Source organism: Nomascus leucogenys, chromosome 8, assembly GCF_006542625.1.
Source record: "Nomascus leucogenys isolate Asia chromosome 8, Asia_NLE_v1, whole genome shotgun sequence".
Taxonomy (NCBI): Eukaryota; Metazoa; Chordata; class Mammalia; order Primates; family Hylobatidae; genus Nomascus; species Nomascus leucogenys.
Genome location: NC_044388.1, coordinates 34,403,926 through 34,425,355, shown reverse-complemented (window position 1 = coordinate 34,425,355; position 21,430 = coordinate 34,403,926).

The window sequence follows — 21,430 nt, the reverse complement described above, 5'->3', positions numbered from 1 at the left end:
GTGAATGTTTGTATCCCCAAAAATTCCTGAGTGGAGGCCCTCACATGATGGTATTTGGAGGTGGGACATTTGGGAGGTGAGTAGATTTAGCTGAGACTATGAGATAGGTCCCCATGGTGGGATGAATGCCTTTGTAAGATGAGGAAGAGAGACCAGAGCTCTCACTGCCATATGAGAGTAAGAAGGCAGCCATCTGCAAGCCAGGAAGAGAGCCCTCACTGGGAACCAAATCTGCCAGCACCTTGATTTTTGCCTTGCATCCTCCAGAACTGTGAGAAGTAAATGCGTGTTATCTAAGCCACCTAGTCTGTGATATTTTGTTAAGGTAGCCTGAGCTGACTCAGGGAGTTTAAGGCCAGATTGTTGGGGGCCTTGAATACTGCAGAAATTAATTTAAACTAAGGAGAAAGCAAATTAAGTTCTTGAAGCTTGAAAGTTTTTGAGGCAGGAGCAATGACTTCTTCAAAATTATGAAGGATGAAATTCAGTCAGAGACAGTATGGGTAGGGATGGCTTGTGGAGAAAGGAGATTACAAGCCAGGAGGCCAAGGAGGAACTCACTGCAATGATCTAGGATATGCAACCAACTCGTTCCGGTTTGCCTAGGGTCTTTCTAGTTTTAGCATGGAAAGTCCTGCTTCTCTCAGTCCTAGGCAACCAGGATGGTTGGAGTCCCCATACACAGGAGGGAAGGATGCCCTAAACCCAGCTTCAGGAAATGGAGGGGAGGAGCCCCATAAAAGTGAGAGACACTGTGAAGGAACAGCCCATCCCCATGGGAGCTAGTTAGATGGAGGCAGGACAAAGGACAAGGGGAGTTAAGAATATGTCAGAGGTTTGGGGCCTGGCTATTCAGAAAAAGTAAGGGGGATGTCAGGGAAGGAAGCTGGGTGTGGGGAACCAGATGAAGAATCTCATTTTTTACTCCATGAATTTAGGTGGTCTAGAGCCAACCAGTTGGGCTGTGAGTGTATGGATGTGAGGATAGTCAGAGCTTCTGAGGACAGACTTCATAGCCATCCCCTGGAATGAATGGACCAAGGGAAGCCTGGCACGGGGACAGCAGAGGAAGAGCCCACTCCTCAAAGGAAAGATGGTCCATGGCCTAGACAACAGTACTCTTTACCACAGGAAAGAGTCACCAGGGGAATATGTATAAATGCAGATCTCTAGGTCATACTCCATTCCAAATCAGGATTTAAGGCTCAGGACTCTACACTTAAAAAAAAAAAATAGAGACAATGTCTCACTGTGTCACCCAGGCTAGAGTGCAGTGGCACAATCATAACTCTCTGCAGCCTTGAACTCCTAGGCTCAAGTGATCCTCTCATCTCAGCCTCTCTAGTCACTGAGATTACAGGCATGAACCACTGCACCCAGCACAGGATCGTACATTTTTAACACATTCTCCAAGTGATTCTTTTTCAGATAGTCCAAAGACTCCAATTTGAGAAAAGGTGGCGCATGGGCATGGGGTTCAGAGAGCATACAGTGTCTGTGCCAAGTCACCACCAGTGGGGTGTCCTCTCCCACTTCCCCAATTCCTTTGGTGGACATATTGCATGCATCTTGGCTGCTGTGCTGTTTGTAAGCTCTGGCTGGCGGTGCCACCTCCTTCTCTCCTTGGCTGCCCTGTTCCCACAGGCCTCCTAGGTCTGGGTGTGCCCAGCACCCTACTTCCTGTCCCTGGTGTTTAGGGCTAAGAATAGCAGTTTGCTTCCATGAACAACTCCCTTCCCCTCTTCTATCTGACCCCTAATTTTCCAAAATGCTTTTCCATGCCCTCCAAAGACTGCTCCTTGTGTGTTCTGGATTGTATCCAGAGGGTCACTGTAACCTAAGCTCAAGAATTCTGTGGGTTCATCTAGCCAGGTCACCTGTTTGAGTGAATCACTTCCATCAGTCACCACCGTCAAACAGAAAGGCACTGCTGAGAAAGAGCCACAATCAAACAAAGGTAAATCATATCTCTGTAGTTCTCCAGGGTGCCTGTGCTCAGACCACCAGAACAGGTTCAGTTACCAGCTGAGAGCCACAGCCTGGAACAGACCATAAACAACCTGTGTGGAGGAAGGAGCAAACTGGCTCCACTCTGTCACCTCTTCACCAGCCCAAGAAATTCAACCAAAGCTGTAGTGCACTTCTGGAACACTCTCGTAGTATCCATGTATTCTACATCAGAACAGGGCAGGGAGGGAGATCAGAGCCATCACTGCTTGCCCCAGGCTACTGACAGAGCAACAAACCCATAGTACAATGCTCAGCATACTACTCAGTATACACTAATAATCTCATAAATGCCTGGAAGTATTACGAGGCCCAAGAACAACAGTGTTTGTTACTTCCAATGAACACAAGGTAAGGAAGCTAAGCTGTGCTCTTTTCACTTAACTTGAGGTTGAATGTATTCAATTTCACTTAAAAGAATCACAGAAATGGCCGGGTGCAGTGGCTCACGCCTGTAATTCCAGCACTTTGGGAGGCCGAGGCAGGCAGATCACGAGGTCAGGAGATCGAGACCATCCTGGCTAATATGGTGAAACCCGTCTCTACTAAAAATACAAAAAATTAGCTGGGCATGGTGGCAGGTGCCTGTAGTCCCAGCTACTTGGGAGGCTGAGGCAGGAGAATGGCGTGAACCCAGGAGGCAGAGCTTGCAGTGAGCCGAGATTGCACCACTGAACTCCAGCCTGGGCGACAGGGCAAGACTCCATCTCAACAACAACAACAAAAAAAAATCACAGAAACTTTCCTATTAACAAACACCAACATTCATGCTCTTATGTACAAAGCATCATACTTAGTGACTTCATGTTACTGTGTGCCACCAACAGATGACCTGGGTGACCATGTTCAGTTATTTCATTTCCTGCCGTTTGCTCCAGTCTCTATGACTTAATTTTCTTATTGTGTTCATTTGACAAAGATACATTGAGCACACACTGCATGCCAGGCATTTGGGATACATCAATAAGGAACACAAACAAAATTCCTGCCCTGGGGGAGTCATAATCTATCTAGGCAGAGTGAGGGTGAGAGTGGGGAGACAGGTGATGAACAACTGACATGATAAATAACTAAATTAAAAAGTATGTTAAAATGAGGTAGGGGCTGTGGAAATAAAATAGAACAAGTAAGGAGGATGGGGTAAGCAGGGCAATAGCATGCAACTCTAAATAATGGTGTCAAGTAGGCTTCATGGGAAGGCAACGTGTGAGTAAAGACTTAGGTTTTCTGGTCTGAGCAAGTGGAAAGATAGGGTTGCTGCCAACTGAAGGAGCCTGAAGCAAAGCTGGCTTGGAGGAAGAGGTCAAGAGCTCAAGTGTGGGACATGTTCCACCAAGTTCTAAGTAGAGGTGTCAAGAAAGTAGTTGGGTTTTTTTAGTTTGGGGTCCCTGAGCAAGGACTAAGATATACTTTGATTTCAGGAGGCTTTGGCATATAAATGGAGTTTAAAGCTTTGGTACTTACTGAGATTGCCAAGGGAGGGAGTGTGGAAAGAAAAAGAAGGAGGAACAAGAAGTGGGCAGGAGAAGCCAGCAGAGAGGACCAAGACGGCATGAGCATGAGCCACGTAGGAGGAAAGGCAAGGGCACAAGTCCCTGGAAACCAACCCAGGAGCTTGTTTCCTGGAGGAAGAAGTGACCAACTGACTGAATGCTGTTGATAAGTCAACTAGAGGAGGAGGAGCATTGGCCATGATCAGAGTCGATAATGTGGCCTCACCAGCAGCCCCTAGTGATGAGTGAGGGATGTGAAAGCCTGTTTAGAGAGAATGAAAGAGGGACAGGAAAAATTGAACACAGTTAAGTTCAAACAGTTCTTTCAAGGAATTCTCTTAGCAAAACACAGGGAAATAGCTGGTGAGGGAAGTGGGGTTAAAATAAGACTTTTGTTTTTTTTTTTAAGAGGGAGAATAATGCAAAAGGGGGAGGTGAACAGTTGTAGAACAATAACTTTGGGAAAGCAAAAGGGGGAAAAGATCTAGTTGAAAAACTAAGAGATTAACTTAAGATAGGGACACAGAGAGTCCTTCTGCAGCAGGTGGGAAGGCAGAGGTGTGGGCGCAGATGGGGGTGGGAGGCGATGGGGCCATGCCATCTCCAGACGTTCTCTCTCAACTGCTTATGTTTCTTAGGAAGGAAGAAGCAAGTCATTGGCTAAGACTGAGGCCAGATAGCAAGGGTTTGAGGGGGGAAGATAAATTGTGAGCTAATTGTTTGGGATTGTGGGAGAGGAATTGGGAACATGCTGTGTTCTGTTTTCTGACAGCATTAAAGACCTAACTGAGGACTGTAGTTGTGACTTCAAGGTGAGCCCAGTGAGTGAGGCAGAGGGCTTTCCTCCAGCCATGTTCAGCTCCTCAGCTGCACATGCCTAATCAGGGCTGTGATTCTGGCCAAAGGAGCTAAGGGATTTTGCAAAGGAGTGATCATAACAATTAGCCATGGGGTGTAAGCTGGGTAAGGAGGGGAAAGAAGGCCCAAAGGGATGCGGAATAATGAACAAATGGTAGGATAGAGGGAATGGGAGCTTCCAGTGGGGTCATTAACTCTTGGAGTCAGGCTCTTGGAGAGACCAAGCTGGACAGACAGGAAGTGGTGGCCTGAGACTGGGATGCACAACCCTGAAATATAGGGGAGGTGCAGTTACTGAGGACTGATCTGGAATAGGACACGAGAGGGAGCAAGGGAAGGAGCAGAGGACAAATCATCAGAGGAGAGGTCAAGATACGGAGAGTCCTGGGCGTTGGAAAGATCATCTATGAGAATTCCAAAATCACCAAACATTAAAAGGAGAGGAAAAGTGGAGAGACCAACAGCAAATCAGGAGCTAAAATCTCCAAGAAATCAGAGAGGGACCCCCTTCATCCATGGCAGCAAGAGTGAAGAGTATTGATAGTGTGATATAATCTGATGGGGGATTCAAAGCCGGTGCTGTTTGAGGGGGAGAGTGGGGAAACGTCTTTAGGAAGCAGTGAGGTTCGGTGAGAACACTTAGCTCTCCTCCAGGCAGGCCCAGGGGTACAAAGGCTATAGGAGAGAAGCAGCCTCACCCTGAGGGACTGCAGGGTAAGCATTGTCCTGGGGAGAGATTTGGAGGGAAGAGAAGAGATTAAAGATGTATGGGATTTTGTTCATAATGGAACAGGAATTACAGAGGCACAGAAGAAGGGGTTCAGGAGATAGGAATGGGAAAGAGGACAGAATTGTGGGGATGCAGAACCATAGAGGGATTAGAAGGTATGAGAGGAGGGTGACCTGCCAGGCTGGCACTCCCATGATAACTGAAATATACAGAGGGCATAATGAGATTAGTCCTGCTGAACTCAAAACAAATATTGGTGTTAATACTGTAAGTATGGAAAGGTAGAGAGAAGCAGGTACCTCAGGCCTCCTCTTGAGCCCCCAGAATGAAGGGATAGATGGCCAAGGGTGGAAAGGTCGTAATTCCTGAGCTCAGGGACTATTCTTCATGCCTGTAAGTGACTCGGAGATCCAGCTATCCTCCTTGAATCTTGTATATGAGGTTACAGACATTTAGGAAAATCCAGAGTGCCCTCTGCCTCACCAAGACCAAGTCTCCCCTTGACCTCGGTCAATGAACGGTAGAAATTTTATTGGTTTTTTAAGGTATTTTGTAAATATTGTTAACTTCCTCATATCTAATATAATAAAAAAAATGAGAATATCCTAATAACAAGAGAAAGAACTCTTATGGAAACAGACATAAAAATTAAAGAGAAAATTCAGAGTGGTGAAAAAGGCCAAGTATCGCTTGTTTGGAGAAACTTTGAACTTGCAAACAACTTAATTTAAGAAGAACCTTAATGACCAAACCTGTTTATGAGTAAAGGAGCTTCATAAATTCACTAGCCAATATTCAGAACATCATGTGTTCCAGATAATAATACATTGCTATATTGCAGATAACTGATCTATAATTCACATCACTGTTACTCTTTTGAATCATTTTCTGATGTTAATGCAATCTAGAGGAAGAGAAGAAACCCGTTTGGAAGATGAAGCTCTGACCTCAAGGTACTTACTGTCAGACTCACAGAACGATGGATGTAAAAACAGGGTCAAGGGAAATCATCTAGTCCCAGTGGCCCTTTTCTTCCATTTCAGAGGCGATCCTACCACTCAATACTTGGGAGATCTCGGTTTACACTTGCACTGAAATTTCCTTTTTCATGTATCTGTTTCTTTACTTTGAACCTGCTCACAAGCTTCTGGAGAGGAGGCTGTCCTGTGTATAATTCATGATGCACAAACACTTCATGGTCAATTGTATTGATTCTATCCCAATCCACAAACTCCAAGGGACTGCCTGAGTTTTCCTACACTACTGCTTTACCTATAGTATTACTTTCTTTTACCTAAGAGCTATGTACAGAGAGCCTTTCTCTTGCGACTCTGCATTGGTGTTGACATAGACAGCATTTTTGCCAGTTTGACTCCAAGGTCCTGGAGCTTAGCTCTTCTGGCCATTTCAAAGGAGATCCTTACTGAACATGAGTAGCCTGAAACACCAGCAGGAGGAAGGTAGGTGAGAGCCCTGGGCAAGCCTCTGAAAGTTTGGAAAGTTGGTATGTCCTGAGGGGGGTTGGAGGTTCACGCTCTAATAGGATTCTCCTTTGCCCTTGACACTGTGCCTCTTATTCATGGTAAGGAGGTGTTCAGACCTCTGCCACCTGGCTTGGAGTGTCTAGGCAAGTATCATGGAGGCAGAGACATTTAAGAGATGAACAGAACTTTCTTAAGCAAACAATAAGGGTGGCTGTCACTCAAACAAGTGAATAACAGAACATAAAGGATCTGTGCATGGGACAGAGGACAGGGGATAAGCACAAGGGACAGAGAATAATTCTGAAGGCACGAAGGGTCCCTGGCAAGCACAGAAGGAAAGATGGATGTCCACTGTTCTTTGACTTCTGAAGTCTCCCTCACCCTTCATGCCCTGCCCAAAGAGAACTCCTGCACATAAGGTATGCCTCGCTCATCTCTCTGCTCCCAGTCTCTCAGGTTATTCCTCCTGGTGCACAGATCATATTCTGCCTTCATTGTACCAATGCATCGCTCGCAATTTTTGTCCTCCTTCTTTAGATGACAGGGATTACATCCCCTGGGTTCAGTATGCAGCCCTCTGTAAGCTCTGCTCCTAGCTAAGGCCGTTTTCTACTTTTTAGAATGATAAATGTGTGTGTGTGTGTGTGTGTCTGTGCTACTGTAGACTGCAAACTCCTCAAGCACAGATACTTTATCCTTTGTATTGAATGACAACCTTCCTTCATTGTTTGCTTAAGAAAATCCTATTTGTCCCTTTTTTTTTTTTTTGAGACAGAATCTTGCTGTGTCACCCAGGTTGGAAAGCAGTGGCATGATCTCTGCTCACTGAAACTTCCGCCTCCTGGATTCAAGTGATTCTCCTGCCTCAGCATCCTGAGTAGCTGGGATTACAGGCTTGCAACACTGTGCTTGGCTAATTTTTGTATTTTTAGTACAGATGGGGTTTCACTATATTAGCCAGGCTTGTCTTGAACTCCTGACCTTAGGTTATCTGTCTGCCTCAGCCTCCCAAAGTGCTGGGATTACAGGCATGAGCCGCCGCACCCGGCCCCTATTTATCTCTTAAATGTCACTGCCTCTGTAATACCTGCCCAAATACTCTGTGTCCCCAAGCCCTCTGGTTCACATATCTCATAAACAGACTGATTATACATTAAAGGTGCTCTAATTTCATTAGTTACAAATCTATTATTGTCTTTTACTGAAAGGGCGAGACTTTGATATTACTCATCTTTACATCTCTAGCTCTTTGCCTAGTGTCTGGAACATATTAGGGCAAAAAAAAAAAAAAATCCTTGTTGACCTGAACTGGAGAGATTTCATGGGCAGAAGCCCATGTAAATAGGGTAAAAATTACATCATATGACTTTAGGATGCTGAAAGATCTTTCCTTCCCCCAGCAAGTTTTTTCTTAACCTCTGATCAGGGCAGGAAATTGTACCAGAAGGCCTCTGCCTCTTTAGTCTTGGGCTTTAATTACATTGCAGAGTGGCTGTCCTAGGAAGAGGTTCAATTTAAAGCCTCACTATCCGTGGAGGGTCATGACTCCGAGCTTCCCAAGGTTGTGGGGTAACACACACTGGGCCCACTACGCATCTTTTCATGGTATCAGTGCCGTTATCATGGTTCCCTAGAAGCAGCCCTGGCCATGGACAGCAAGGGGAACAGGAGCGTAGACAACTCAGACACAGAAAATCTTTGGAGGAAGGAAATGGGCTACAAAGGAGATAGAGAGGAGAACCCTTGGTTGGAAAAAATTGATTTACAACTCATTTTACACCATCATCACTACCACCCTTTCACCCACTCTGTTGTTTAAGTCCATTGCCCTATCACTTAAAAAATTCAAGGACTTCTCACCTTGCAGTGCATTTAACATACATTTAGAGGAGCAACTTAAGGCTCTCCAATGCCAACTCTCCTTACACAATTTGTAGATAAGAATCAGAAACTGGTCTCACCCTTGACAGAGTAATGCCGATTGCTTTGGGCAGGACAAGAGTAGGCTGACGCACCAGTGCCAAAGTGAAGCCAACCTAGGAAGAGGATAGGAGGAAAATGAAATTCCATGCTGCTCATGTAGAGGCAAGAGCCATGGGTGCTCCATGAGGCTGATTCGCCATTCAAATGGTAATGACAAAAACCATTCAAAAGGCAGTAACTTCTCCTTGAGTAGGTTAATTTTATTGTTAGAGATCATGGGCTGATAACCTGACCATAGGTGAAGATGCGGGATTTTCCTTGATATCTTTGTCTGCGCTGAGAATCGAGCACTGCAAATAAAACATGGGAATAGGTGCTTTCCCATTTTTTATGTGTTTTCCAGTAAAAGTTTATTTTTTTAATTATTCTTTTAAAAAAATTATTTTAGGGACAGAATTGCCCTATTGCCCAGGCTGGTATGCAATTGTGTGATTATAACTCACTGCAGCCTCCAACTCCTAGGCTCATGTGATCCTCCCATCTCAGCCTTCCAAGTAGCTGGGACTGCAGGCGTGCACCACAATTACTGGCTAATTTTATAAAGTTTTGTAGGGACGAGGTCTCACTTTGTTGCCCAGACTGGTCTTGAGCTCCTGGCCTCAAGGGATCCTACCACCTTGGCCTACCAAACTGCTGGGATTAAAGGCGTGAATCACCACATATGTGGTCTAAAATTCCATTACAAATGAATGCCTTTCAATTAGCTTTACAAAAGAAAAAAGAAAAAAAAATCCACAAGTATTGATAGGACATTTTCTCCTCTTTTCTCCTTTTCTTTACCAAGTCCCCAACCTCAGCCATTCCCTAATTCCGATGACAAATTTAATTGGCTCAGTGGAAAGAACAAAGAGGATTGCAGGTGCTGGGGATATAATCGACACAATTACTTGGTCAGCTCTTTTCAAATATTACTTATTGAAGCCTCTCTATGTGTCTAGTACACTCAGGTGCTGAAGGAGTTACAAGAAATGCAAGTGCTATGACATCTGACCTCAAAGGTTTGCATACTCTTTGGTGATTTGAGGCTTCCATACAGAAAATATTGCAATAGCTGGTAAGTTTCAGTAGCCCTTCCCCCTGGCCCGGCCTTTCTAAGAAAGTTTCAGGAAAAAGGATCTGGCATATTGAGTGTTGGCTATTCACATTATTGAACCTAGTTAGAACCCTGGCATGGTAAATTTTGTGCAGTCATGTAAGTACCAAGATTCATCCTTTTTTTTTTTTTTTTGAGACAAGAGTCTTGCTCTGTCACCCAGGCTGGAGTGCAGTGGCACCATCTCGGCTCACTGCAACCTCAACCTCCTGGGACCAAGCAATTCTCCTGCCTCAGCCTCCCGAGTAGCTAGAAGTACAGGCGTGCACCACCACGCCCAGCTAATTTTTGTATTTTTAGTACAGACGTTTTACCATGTTGTCCAGGATGGTCTCAATCTCTTGACCTCGTGATCCACCCACCTCGGCCTTCCAAAGTGCTGGGATTACAGGTGTGAACCACCTCACCCAGCCCAAGCTTCCCCCTTTCAACAGTGCACAGTGTTTACCCCTTTGCCTATATCCAATACCTCCCTCATTCTGCCAGATGACTTCCTGGACACTGCTCCTGCAGTTCACTAAATCAGTCATCTCTGCTCTAGGACAGAAGCCACTGCTCTGCTCTTTTCCCCAGAGTCTCATCCTCAGTTGTAGCCTAGACCTCCCTCTCCTCTACAAGTTCTTCTTGACTTATAACTCTTCTGGCCTCTGTGTTTTACAGGTTGTGTCCTCGAGTCTGTGTCCTTTAAACTGTGTGGTCAATCCTGTGTGCTTGTACCTGCATCCTGTAGGCTGTGTCCCCAAGTCTCTGTCCTCTAGGCTGTGTCCTCTAGACTGTTGTTTCTCTTTAAACCAAACATCCCTCATCTTGCTTCCCCGCCCCCACCATAAACTTTCTACCACTTCAATATAAACTGTAATTTTCTTCCCTCTCAACATCATTTTCATTAGTAGGCTAGGGAGCAGATTTAGGGGAAGCGGTTTCAGTTTGAAACATTGATTTGGGGTGCCTATGCAGTATTAATCTGGAGATGCCTCATATGCAATTGAATGTGTGGATCTGAAACTCACAAATAAAGTCAGTGCCAAGGGCATAAGATTGGAGAGTTGTCAACATGTAGAAATTTCTCTTTTTTTTTTTTTTTTTTTTAATGCACAACAAAAACTCTGGAATGGATGGAGATTGCTCAGTGACTAAAAGAAGAAGAGAAGTCTGAGAGTGGTAGTACCTAAAAAATACAATTAGAAGATATGTAGTCAGGCCGGGCGTGGTGGCTTACTCTTGTAATCCCAGCACTCTGGGAAGCGAAGGCTGGTGGATCACTTGAGGTCAGGAGTTTGAGACCAGCCTGGGCAACATGGCAGAACCCTTTCTCTACTAAAAATATAAAAATTAGCCGGGCGTGGTGGCACACACCAGTTGTCCCAGATACAAGGGAGGCTGAAGCACAAGAATCACTTAAGGCTAGGCACGGTGGCTCACACCTGTAATCCCAGCACTTTGGGAGGCTGAAGCGGGTGGATCACAAGGTCAGGATATTGAGACCATCCTGGCTAACATGGTGAAACCCCATCTCTACTAAAAATACAAAAAATTAGCCGGGCGTGGTGACAGGTGCCTGTAGTCCCAGCTACTCAGGAGGCTGAGGCAGGAGAATGGCATGAACCCAGGAGGCGGAGCTTGCAGTGAGCCAAGATCACACCACTGCACTCCAGCCTGGGCGACAGAGCAAGACTCCATCTCAAAAAAAAAAAAAAAAGAATCGCTTAAACTCGGGAGCAGAGGTTGGAGTGAGCCAAAATCACACCACTGCACTCCAGACTGGGAGACAGAGTGAGACCCTGTCTCAAAAATATAAATAAAATAAAATATATGTAATCAGAGGAGAAACCAGAAGGACCAAGAGAAATAAGAGAAAAATGAGATGGATGTGGAGTCACGGAAGCAATGGGAGGAGAGAGAAGGAAGTAATGGGAGGAGAGAGATAAGGATGATTATGCCATTGACTTTGGGCACTACATTGTGGGTCTGAAATTCATGACCCAAGAAGTTTCAGAGAAAAGAGGAATCGAGAATCTAAGTATTGAACAGATAGACTGAGAAGTAAGAGAAAGGTGAGACATTGGTTACAGACCCTTTGATATGGTTTGGCTGTGTCCCCACCCAAATCTCACCTTAAATTGTAATAATCCCCACATGTCAAGGGCAAGGCCAGGTGGAGATAACAGAGTCATGGGGGCAGTTTCCCCTATACTGTTCTCATCGTAGTGAATAAATTTCACGAGGTCTTACAGTTTTATAAATGGGAGTTCCCCTGCACAAGCTCTCTTACCTGCTGCCATGTAAGAAGTGACTTTGCTTTTCATTCACCTTCTGCCATGATTGTGAGGCCTCCCCAGCCATGTGATACGGTGAGTCAATTAAACCTCTTTCTTTTATAAATTACCCAGTCTCAGGTTTGCTTATTACTAGTGTGAGAACAGACGAATATATTCTTCTTCTGAAAAACTTTAACTGGAGGGAAGGAGTCATGTGGTAGCCTAGAGGGCAATGTGGGATCAAGGGGGTTTTCCCCCAGTTTTTTTATGGGTCTTTATTGTTGCTACTGCCTTAAGATGGGTTCAACTTGAGCATATTAACAATCTAGGACCAAGAAGCCTATAGACATGGCAAGGTTGAGAATTCCAAAGAGGATAATTGATGGAGCAAGAAACCAAAAGAGATGAGAATTAGGAATTTAGAAGGAGTTTTCAGTCTTAAACTTATTTCCTTGGCTCTAGAGGAAAAGCAACCAAGGGTAATTTGACATGTGGAAGCGTGGCCTGAAGGTCTCAGTGTCTTTCCTGAAGAAGGAGGAAAAGTCATTATCTTCTGAGAATGAGGGGGAAAGGACTGAGAGGTGAGTTGGGAAAAAGTGGTGATGATTTTAAAAAGCAGATAAATGGGAGAAATGGTTGATTGAAGACAAGAACAGAATTGTTGGTTCATCATTCAAGACCCAGCTGACAGATTATGCCACCTGTAATAGTCTGTTCACGTATTGCTATAAAGAACTTCCTAAGACTGAATAATTTATAAAGAAAGGAGGTTTAATTGACTCATAGTTCCTCAGGCTGTATAGGAAGCATGGCAGAGGGAGGCCTGAAGAAACTTACAGCTATGGCAAAAGGTAAAGAAAAAGCAGGCACATCTTACATGGCTGGAAAAGAAAAAAGAGGGTGAAGGGAGAAGTGCTACACACTTTTAAACAACCAGATCTCATGAGCACTCACTCACTATCACAAGAACAGCAAGGGGGATATTCCCTGCCATGATCCATTCACCTCCCACCTGGCCCCTCTTCCAACACTGGGGATTACAATTCAACATAAAATTTGGATGAGGACATAGATCCAAACTGTATAATCACTCAATTATGCACCTGTATGCACGGTGTCTTGAGTTTCTGTAGCTGTACTCAGCAACTTCTACACTCTACACTAGTTAAGGGTGGAGAAATAAAATCATAAAATTGATGGTTATTTTGGGGGTTTGTTTATTGGGCCATTGAGCAGAATTTGCGCTCCCTGTAATACATGCTGAACAAGCCTGTGATATGGATTAGTCTTTCCTACCTACCATGCTTCTGCCAACAAGATCCTGTATGGACTTACTGAATGTCTTATTCGCCATCACTGTATCATACAACATTCCCTCTCTCAAAGGAACTTATAGTGAAAGAAGTAAGGCCATGTGCTCATCCTCACAGAATTCATGGGTCTTACCATGTGCCCTTCATCCAGAAACAGATGGTCTCATAAGGGAAGAAATGGCCGCCTAAGGCCCAGTTACAGTATGAGCTGGGAGATAACACCTGACAAGGTTATAGAATGTGGTATATGCAAATCAGCAACAAATAAATCACCGTTTCTAAAGCTGCAGCATCACCATTTATTTGTTGGCTGTGGTATACGCTGTATTAATCCTGTATTAGTTCATTCTCACATCATATGCCAATCACATGCTGATTTGCATATACCACAGACAACAAATAAATGGTGACTCTGCAACTTTAGATGTCATAGTTCTCCAGGGGACACCAAAATGTTCCCATTGAACTAGAAGTTGAGACAGCCATGTAGCTAGTTTGAGCACTTCATGCCATTGAAATAATAAGCAAAGAAAATAAGGGAGATGATTGGTCTTGATGATCAAGATGAAAAAAGATTGTTGTTACACAATGAAGGCAGGGAAAAATAGGCCCAGAATGCAGGGGAACCTATGTCCTTAAATAGACATATCTATGGTGACAGTTAATAAAGTCTGTAGGAATCCTACACAGACAAGACTGTCAAGGTCCAGACTACTCACAAATAACTGTTTAGAGCACCCTACTAAGTAAAGAACCTTGACTGATTGAGGCATTGGCTGAGGGCAAAGGTATTAGCAGTAGAGGGATAAAACTATAAATAGAACTATAACCTTGGTTGGGAATTTACAGAAACAGACTGTAATAGATTCTCACATTTTCTTTCATTCACTCTCTCTCCTCTATTTATCCATCTATCTGCCTATCATCTACCTATCTATCATCTATCTGTCTGTCTGTCTGTCTATCTATCTATCTATCTATCATCTATCTGGTAACCTCTTTTATCCCTTTCTCTTTCTTTTACTGCTCTGATTGTGATGGCTATCTTTCTAATTTATTCCCTAGGTTAGAGGACAATAAAATTGGATTGTAAATGAACTACAGAAGGCATAACTATTACTCAGAGATGGAGGTTCTCATCAATAAGACCTTTGGAGAGGATAAATATGTGTATTACAGTTATTAATAGTTAATATTAAGCCCTATGAATTTGACATTTTTAGGTCAAAAAGTCAAATATCACCAATGTCATAAGCTTTAAACTAATATCTTAAGTTAGGCAATGTGATGGTTAATTTTGTGTGTCAATTTGACTGGGCCATTTTATGCATCAAATTGACTAGACCCAGACATTTGGTTGAATATTATTCTGAGTGTGTTTGTATGGGTGTTTCTGGATGAGATTAACATTTGAATTGGTAGACTGAGTATAGCAGAGACGGCCCTTCCTACTGTGAGTGGGTCATCCAGTCCATTAAAGGTCTGAATAGAACAAAAAGGCTGACCACCCATAAGCAACAGGGAATTCCTCTTGCCTGGTTGTCCTTGAAATGGGACATTGATATTTTTTCCTGCCTTTAGACTGAAACTGAAGCTTCAGCCCTTTCTAGATCTTAAGACTGCCAGCATTTAGATTGGAACCAAACCATTGCAGGCTGCAGATCTTGCAATTTGTCAGCCTCCATGATCCCGTGAGCCAATTCCCTATAATCAGTATATATTATTGTTTCTCTTTCTCTGGAGGATCCTGAATAGTACAGGCAGAAACATCTGTTATTGTTTGGAAACTTAAGTATAAGGAAAGATGTGTATGAACGTTGAATACCAAAATGGCAGACTGTCACATTACTGGGGTTTAGCTTGCTCAATACCCATTCCAACCCTCTCTGGTCCTGTGAATGCTAAATTTCTCAGACTACCTAGTAATGATGATTCTGTATATAGCTTGGGATCTACCATTCTATTGTACTTGTATTGGTCTTCAGTTGTGAGTTGACTTATGTGAGAAGAAAGACAGAGTGCAAGGCATCCATTTTCTGATGTGGATCAGGGTAGAGAGGTGTGCTTCTGGAGCCGGTAGCTACAGTGATGGCTTTCTGACTTCTTTCCCTGATCTGGTGACTCCCAATCACACCAAAGGCAATGAGATTCTGGAACCAACTACTGCCTCTTTGTGCTGAGGAAGCAGCTCCCTTGGCAGTGCAGTTCTGCAGTGTGGGTTCTGGGAGTTGTTCCTGAAAGTTCGGCCTAGACTAAATCATGCTTGCCAGGCCTCTCAGTGATTCTATGAGCTATACACACCTTTTAATAAATCTCTCAGCACTTAAACCAGCTAGAGTAGATTCTACTGCTTGCATCTAAGAATGTTATCCGATATACAGGCCATTTGCAACTCAGCGCTGAGTTCTCACCCAGCTCTCCTCAACTCTTCCCATCCACGATGCATATGACTCGGACATGCAGCAGGAGAGCACCCACCATTCTCCCCTTGCCTGCTCTTGTCCTCATCCCTTCTCCCTACATGGCACCTTAATGTTTGACAAGGTTAGGGAATGAACAGTACTCTGGTCAATGTAATGATTCTGCTTAGTGATCTTCAGAATGTGCCCCATTGGAAACCTAAGCAAACATAGACAGGTTGCAAAGGTTTCCTTCTGAACTCTTTTACATCAAATGCTATAAATTGCCTGGTATTTTTTAGCCTTTGCTAAAAAACTATTTACCATGTTGAGATTCTGCCTAAGAGTTTCTTTGAGAAAGAGAGTTCTACCACTGAAACATTTTTAAATCACTGTTCCAGTTACCAATTGCTGTGCTAAAAATGACAGACACATTGAAAAATACTATGAAGAAATGGCCCGGAAGCCAGGGCAGCAGGCTCATGACTTTCTAGGCAGATGAATCGCAATTACTTATAGGCATGATTCTTTCCATGGAAATTGATTATCTGCAATAAGTCCCACACTGATAGGTGTGGGGCACAGAGGTAAATCATATATAGTTTCCAATTTAGGAGCTTTCAGCCTAGGACTTGGTATTTAATAGAACGCTCTATTAAACTTGTTTTGAAATGCTTAATAAAAGTGCTCTGTTCTCTCTGAAACCCAGTGAAAAGAGCTCCAGATGAGGAGCCAGATGCCCTGAAACTCTCTCCGTCTCTTCATGCCTCAGTTTCTCATTGGTGATATGGAGCTAATAATTCACTAAGCTACTGTGAGAGGCAAATGAAATACTGGATGTAAATTCATCCTGTAAACGTTCCCATGCTCCACAAAGGTAAGGCGTTCTGATGATCATGACCTGAATCTTTCCTTAAAGACTTCAGGGTCAGGGATCTCAGAGGGCCTGGCTTATTCCAAGGTCCTCCTGAGCTCAGGAGTTGGCCGGCTGTGGGACGATGGGAATAGCAGAGGCTTCAAGGTAACCTTTAACTTTCATTCTACCATTTACTAGCTGTGTGGCCTCAAGCAGGTGACCTCCCCTCTCTGAGCCTCAATTTCCTCATCATTAAAGTGGGGCCATAGTTCCTCAGCAGGAGGCTCTTGTGCAGATAAAGTGAAATGGTGCATGCAAAATGCCTCATTCAGTGCCTGGCATACAGCCACTGTTGAGAACTGAGACTTGCCCACGTCTTCAACTTCCCTCCCCTGCCATCTCCAAGGCTCTGCCATGCTGCTCAGTCCAATCCAGCCTTCCAAACAGGCATCTGCTGTCCTGGGGCAACAAAGAAAGAAAAGGTTCTAGGCTTTGTCATTTACTTTCAGCATAGCTTCTATTTAAGACAGATGTACCACCACATCGAGAATCTTCCAGAGTAAGCAAGTGGTCCAAAAACTGTCCCATTTATCCGATTTATTCAACGGATATTTATTGATTTCCTTTATCAATTTCCCTCTGTGACCTTCACATGGGGCATTCCTGGAGGAGAAAACCTCTGAGAAAGAACAAGTCGCTATTATTTCTCTGGCAAGAGCTACAGAGAGAGAAAAACACACTGCGCATGATACGGCTGTCAGACGACAATTGTTTCCAGGGCCAAGTAGTAAGGAACCAAAGGGCATCTCAAGCCTCTGCTGGTGGCATTGGCAGCCGCCTGGGAAGCCGAAACATCTTGCCAACACAGCCCTGACATAAGCAGAAAGCCGGCTTGGCCCACCAGATCATGCTGAAGTTCTCCATGTGCCAGAAACATGGGGCATTGAATGAAATCCAGGCTGTGCACCTGGGTGACAGAAGGTGACAATACTGAAGGCAATGAGCACTGTCCCCAGGGCCCTAGCATTCTCCCTAACACATGCATTTAAAAGGTCTGGAGATGAGTGAGTGAGGCCAGCTGTGGGCTCTAGGAAACCCTATGCAATTACCTGGAGAGAGAGAGAAGTGCTTAGCATGAAGGAAGGGCACTGGCAGCCCTTGGCTTTGGCACTGGAAGTGAACGCATATCAGGCAGCTGTCCATCCTGGGAACATATCCTGTCGCTACTGACTAGGTCTTGCCCACTTCCTGTGGCTGACCCGCCAGCTCTCCAAGCCACCAGTAAAGGCTACGTATGTGGTGGCAGACATCCACCCAAGGACTCTGCAGGCTTCACAGCTGACTTCTTGGTGAGTAACGACTTCGGGGTGTCAGGTAGACAACCTACAAGTTCAGCGACTCCACTGGAAATGATGCCATGATGCTTGAGCATCCTGCAAAAAAAGGATGAGAATCAGAAGACATTCAAGGCATCCTTCTGAATTTCTGTGAAGTTCAGACCCATTATCTCTTCTCTTGACACTAATGGCTTTCATAACCCAAGACCAAATATGCTAAAGATGGTTAAAATGAGTAATCCATGGTCACAGTGATCGCCTTAATTTTAGTTCTGTTTACTTAGAACCAAGTTAAAACTCTCTCTTAGACACATTGGGACCATTGAGTCATTGGGTATTTCTCAGCACAATTCTAGATTAACCTCTTTCTTTTTTTTTTTTTTTTTTTTTTTTTTTTTTTTGAGATGGAGTCTCACTCTGTCACCCAGGCTGGAGTGTGGTGGCCTGATCTCGGCTCACTGCAACCTGTGCCTCCTGGGTTCACTCCATTCTCCTGCCTCAGCCTCCCGAGTAGCTGGGACCACAGGCACCTGCCACCATGCCCGGCTAATTTTTTGTATTTTTAGTAGAGACAGGGTTTCACCGTGTAGCCAGGATGGTCTCGATCTCCTGACCTCGTGATCCGCCCACCTTAGCCTCCCAAAGTGCTGGGATTACAGGCGTGAGCCACCGTGCCTGGCCTTAGATTAACCTTTTTATACAGAAATCCCACATGATCATTACATAGCACAGGAAGGCGAGAAGAAATATCCTTGAATGTGGGGAATGGAGTTAAGGGATAGAATTGCAGAATAGGGTATCTGTTGGTATAGACAAAATCCTAACACACAGTAAATTGTTTTCTTCTCCCTTTTTCCCTTGAGTCTCAAACAATAATATTTCAAAATCCAACAGGCAGTGGAGTTCCAGACACCCAGTGCTATACTGGGAAATCTGCATTGAACAGGAAGTACCCACATACCTGTGCAGAGTCTACCCCACTACCTGGAAATTCATTTTCTGCAATAGGGCACTTATTCAGAAGCATAATCAGCTGGTGAGTATGAATGAGGTCAGAAACTCATCATCCCTCTTGTTTGTGTAAAATCCTCCCCACCAAGTATTTTTCAGTGCCCTCTGGCATGTCTTTCATGTTTGTGAATAATTTTGGGCTTGTTGTTCTCCCATGGAGCTCTGCTGGGTGTCTTCCGGATCTCCACTGTGGAGAGGCTGCTGTCTAGGGCCTCCACTGCTGTCAAGGGCCTGTATTCCTGAGTCCCTAAATTTGTGCCTGAAGGCTGTGTTTCCCCAGCCCTCACTGAACTAGAGCCAGGCTGGTGCCCTGCAGAAATGCGGAAATGGTGAGGACACTGCCCCTTTAGGAAGGGGTTGAGCTGGACAGCACTCCATTGCCACCATCTCTTTCCTCTGTCCCCAGGTGTCTTAGCACCTCAGGCATCCTACTCAAGGGTCCCCTTCTGGGTCCTCCTCCCATGCAAAGCAACTCACCTAGGGACACTTGGGGGCCCCACGTGCCTGTTACCCATTCTCAGATTAAACTCAGCCAGGACCACGCTGCTCTAAGAAACCCAAAAGCACCCAAGAACTCACAACATTTAGAAAAGACTCACAGGAGATGAGACTTGAATAGGATTTCAAAGCAAAGGAGAGAAATAGAAAAGAGGATGAGAAGATGGCACAGGAACTCAAGGATGTGTCATATCTGCTTTGTCATTGAGAAGAAAAAGGAAGAGATGACAAAAGAACCCGGCAGTTCCTAGGAGCCCAGCCCCGGGCAGGCTCTTTCTCCATGTGTTATTTCATTTAATCCTGAAAACAACGTTATTAATTCCTATCATTGGTGCCTTACAGATGAGAAAACCAGAGCTTTGACTGAGGAATTCATAGCCTTTCTTAACACCATGAATTATACTTTGGGAAATGGTACTCCAGAGAAGTTCTTCTCAACCAAAGAGTCAGGATCCGGGGGAATAGGGGGCTAAGCATGGACTGGAGGAATGAAGACACTTGGCTTCCAACTTTTTGTATGTCAGTCTCCTTGGTCCACACCACAGAGCTCCTTTGGGCATCATTACATCTGCAAGATGTAATCATTACATCTTCGCAGGCCAAGCAAGGTACAAAGTGCCAAAATCTTAAAAGAGGGGGCATTGGATAGAAAATATTGGACAACCTCTTTTCCTAAGAGAAGAAGATCTTTAGAAGAAAATAAAGCTATTAATACCTCTGTCTCTAAATACAACCATTTTTATACCTGCCCTGGAGCTGGTTCCCAGAAGAGGATACCCATTCCATGGCTTTCTTTGAATTGGCATTTCTAACTTCAAACTAGAGGAATTAGTCAAAGTTCTTTAACACCCTAAGCCACCCATAGGAATGGAACTCACCAATATAGGGGACATGCAAGCAGGTTTCTGGGTTCTTTAGTTATTGATGCAGACACTGTATTTACTGAGTGTCCTCTGTGGGACAGCATCTTTCCAGGTGCTGGGCTAGGGATGGAAGCAAGAGGCAAAGATAAATAACTCAGGGTCCCTACCTTCAAGTGAATCTCTCTCAGTGTCTCTCTCTTTCCTCAAAACAGCTTTGTTTGGTCCCCACAAAACACGAGACATCCCCTGATATGGTGACATCATCAGGGCATCTTCCCTTATTAGAAACATTCTGACCTATTTATACCCTCAAAGTTTTTCAAACTCACCGGCAGTTCCACTCCTATACGCAAGTTTTAAAAACTGGTACACCAATGGGTTAAAACAATGCCACTGATGAAACAAGGAAATATTCAACCGGGCTTTGCAAATTCCAAAAACAGTTTTCTCTGTATACAAATAAACCCGGAAGCATGGATTGGAACAAAGATGACTCTGTAACACAATCCTCTCTGTGCAAATAAGAATGTGTGAGTGGGGTGATGTGCTCTTTGACCAGAACTCCTGCCCAGGGGAGTTGGGTCATGCCTTGGCCTTTGACCACAGTTTTCTGGGAGGTCAGCAGCATCCCAACACTTTGGGAGCAGAATGAGCTAAACTATGGAGACTCAAAATCGAGGTTGTTTTCTTGTTTGGCAGAAAGTAAAGAGCACCAGACCAGGGTTCAAATAACACCGATCCGAATATTTCAATTTGAATCACCACTCTGCAACTTACTGGCCACGAGTTCCCAGGCAACTCACATAAGCCCTTGGATCTTCAGTTTTTCTATCCAAGTGGAGGAAGGGGGTAACAATGCCAGCTCTGATGACCTCAAAGAAATATTGTGAGATTCTAAAGACATAATTTGCTTGAAACCATGCTGTAAACTGCCTAATGCACCCCAAATATAAGAGAGTCCCATCATTATTACTATAATAGTCTCTACAGTGGTATATTTAGAAAATTCAAGTAGTTCCAACTGTGGCTCTATTTGTCTCCTACCATTTCTCTTTCACAGGAATAAAAAGTAGCTACCAGGACTGGGTGCAGTGGCTCACGCTTATAATCCAAGCACTATGGAAGGCCAAGGTGGGTGGATCGCTTGAGCCCAGGAGTTTGAGACCAGCCTGGACAACATGGCAAAACCTCGTCTCTACAAAAATACAAAAAAAATTAGCTGTGAGTGGTGGTGTATGCCTATAGTC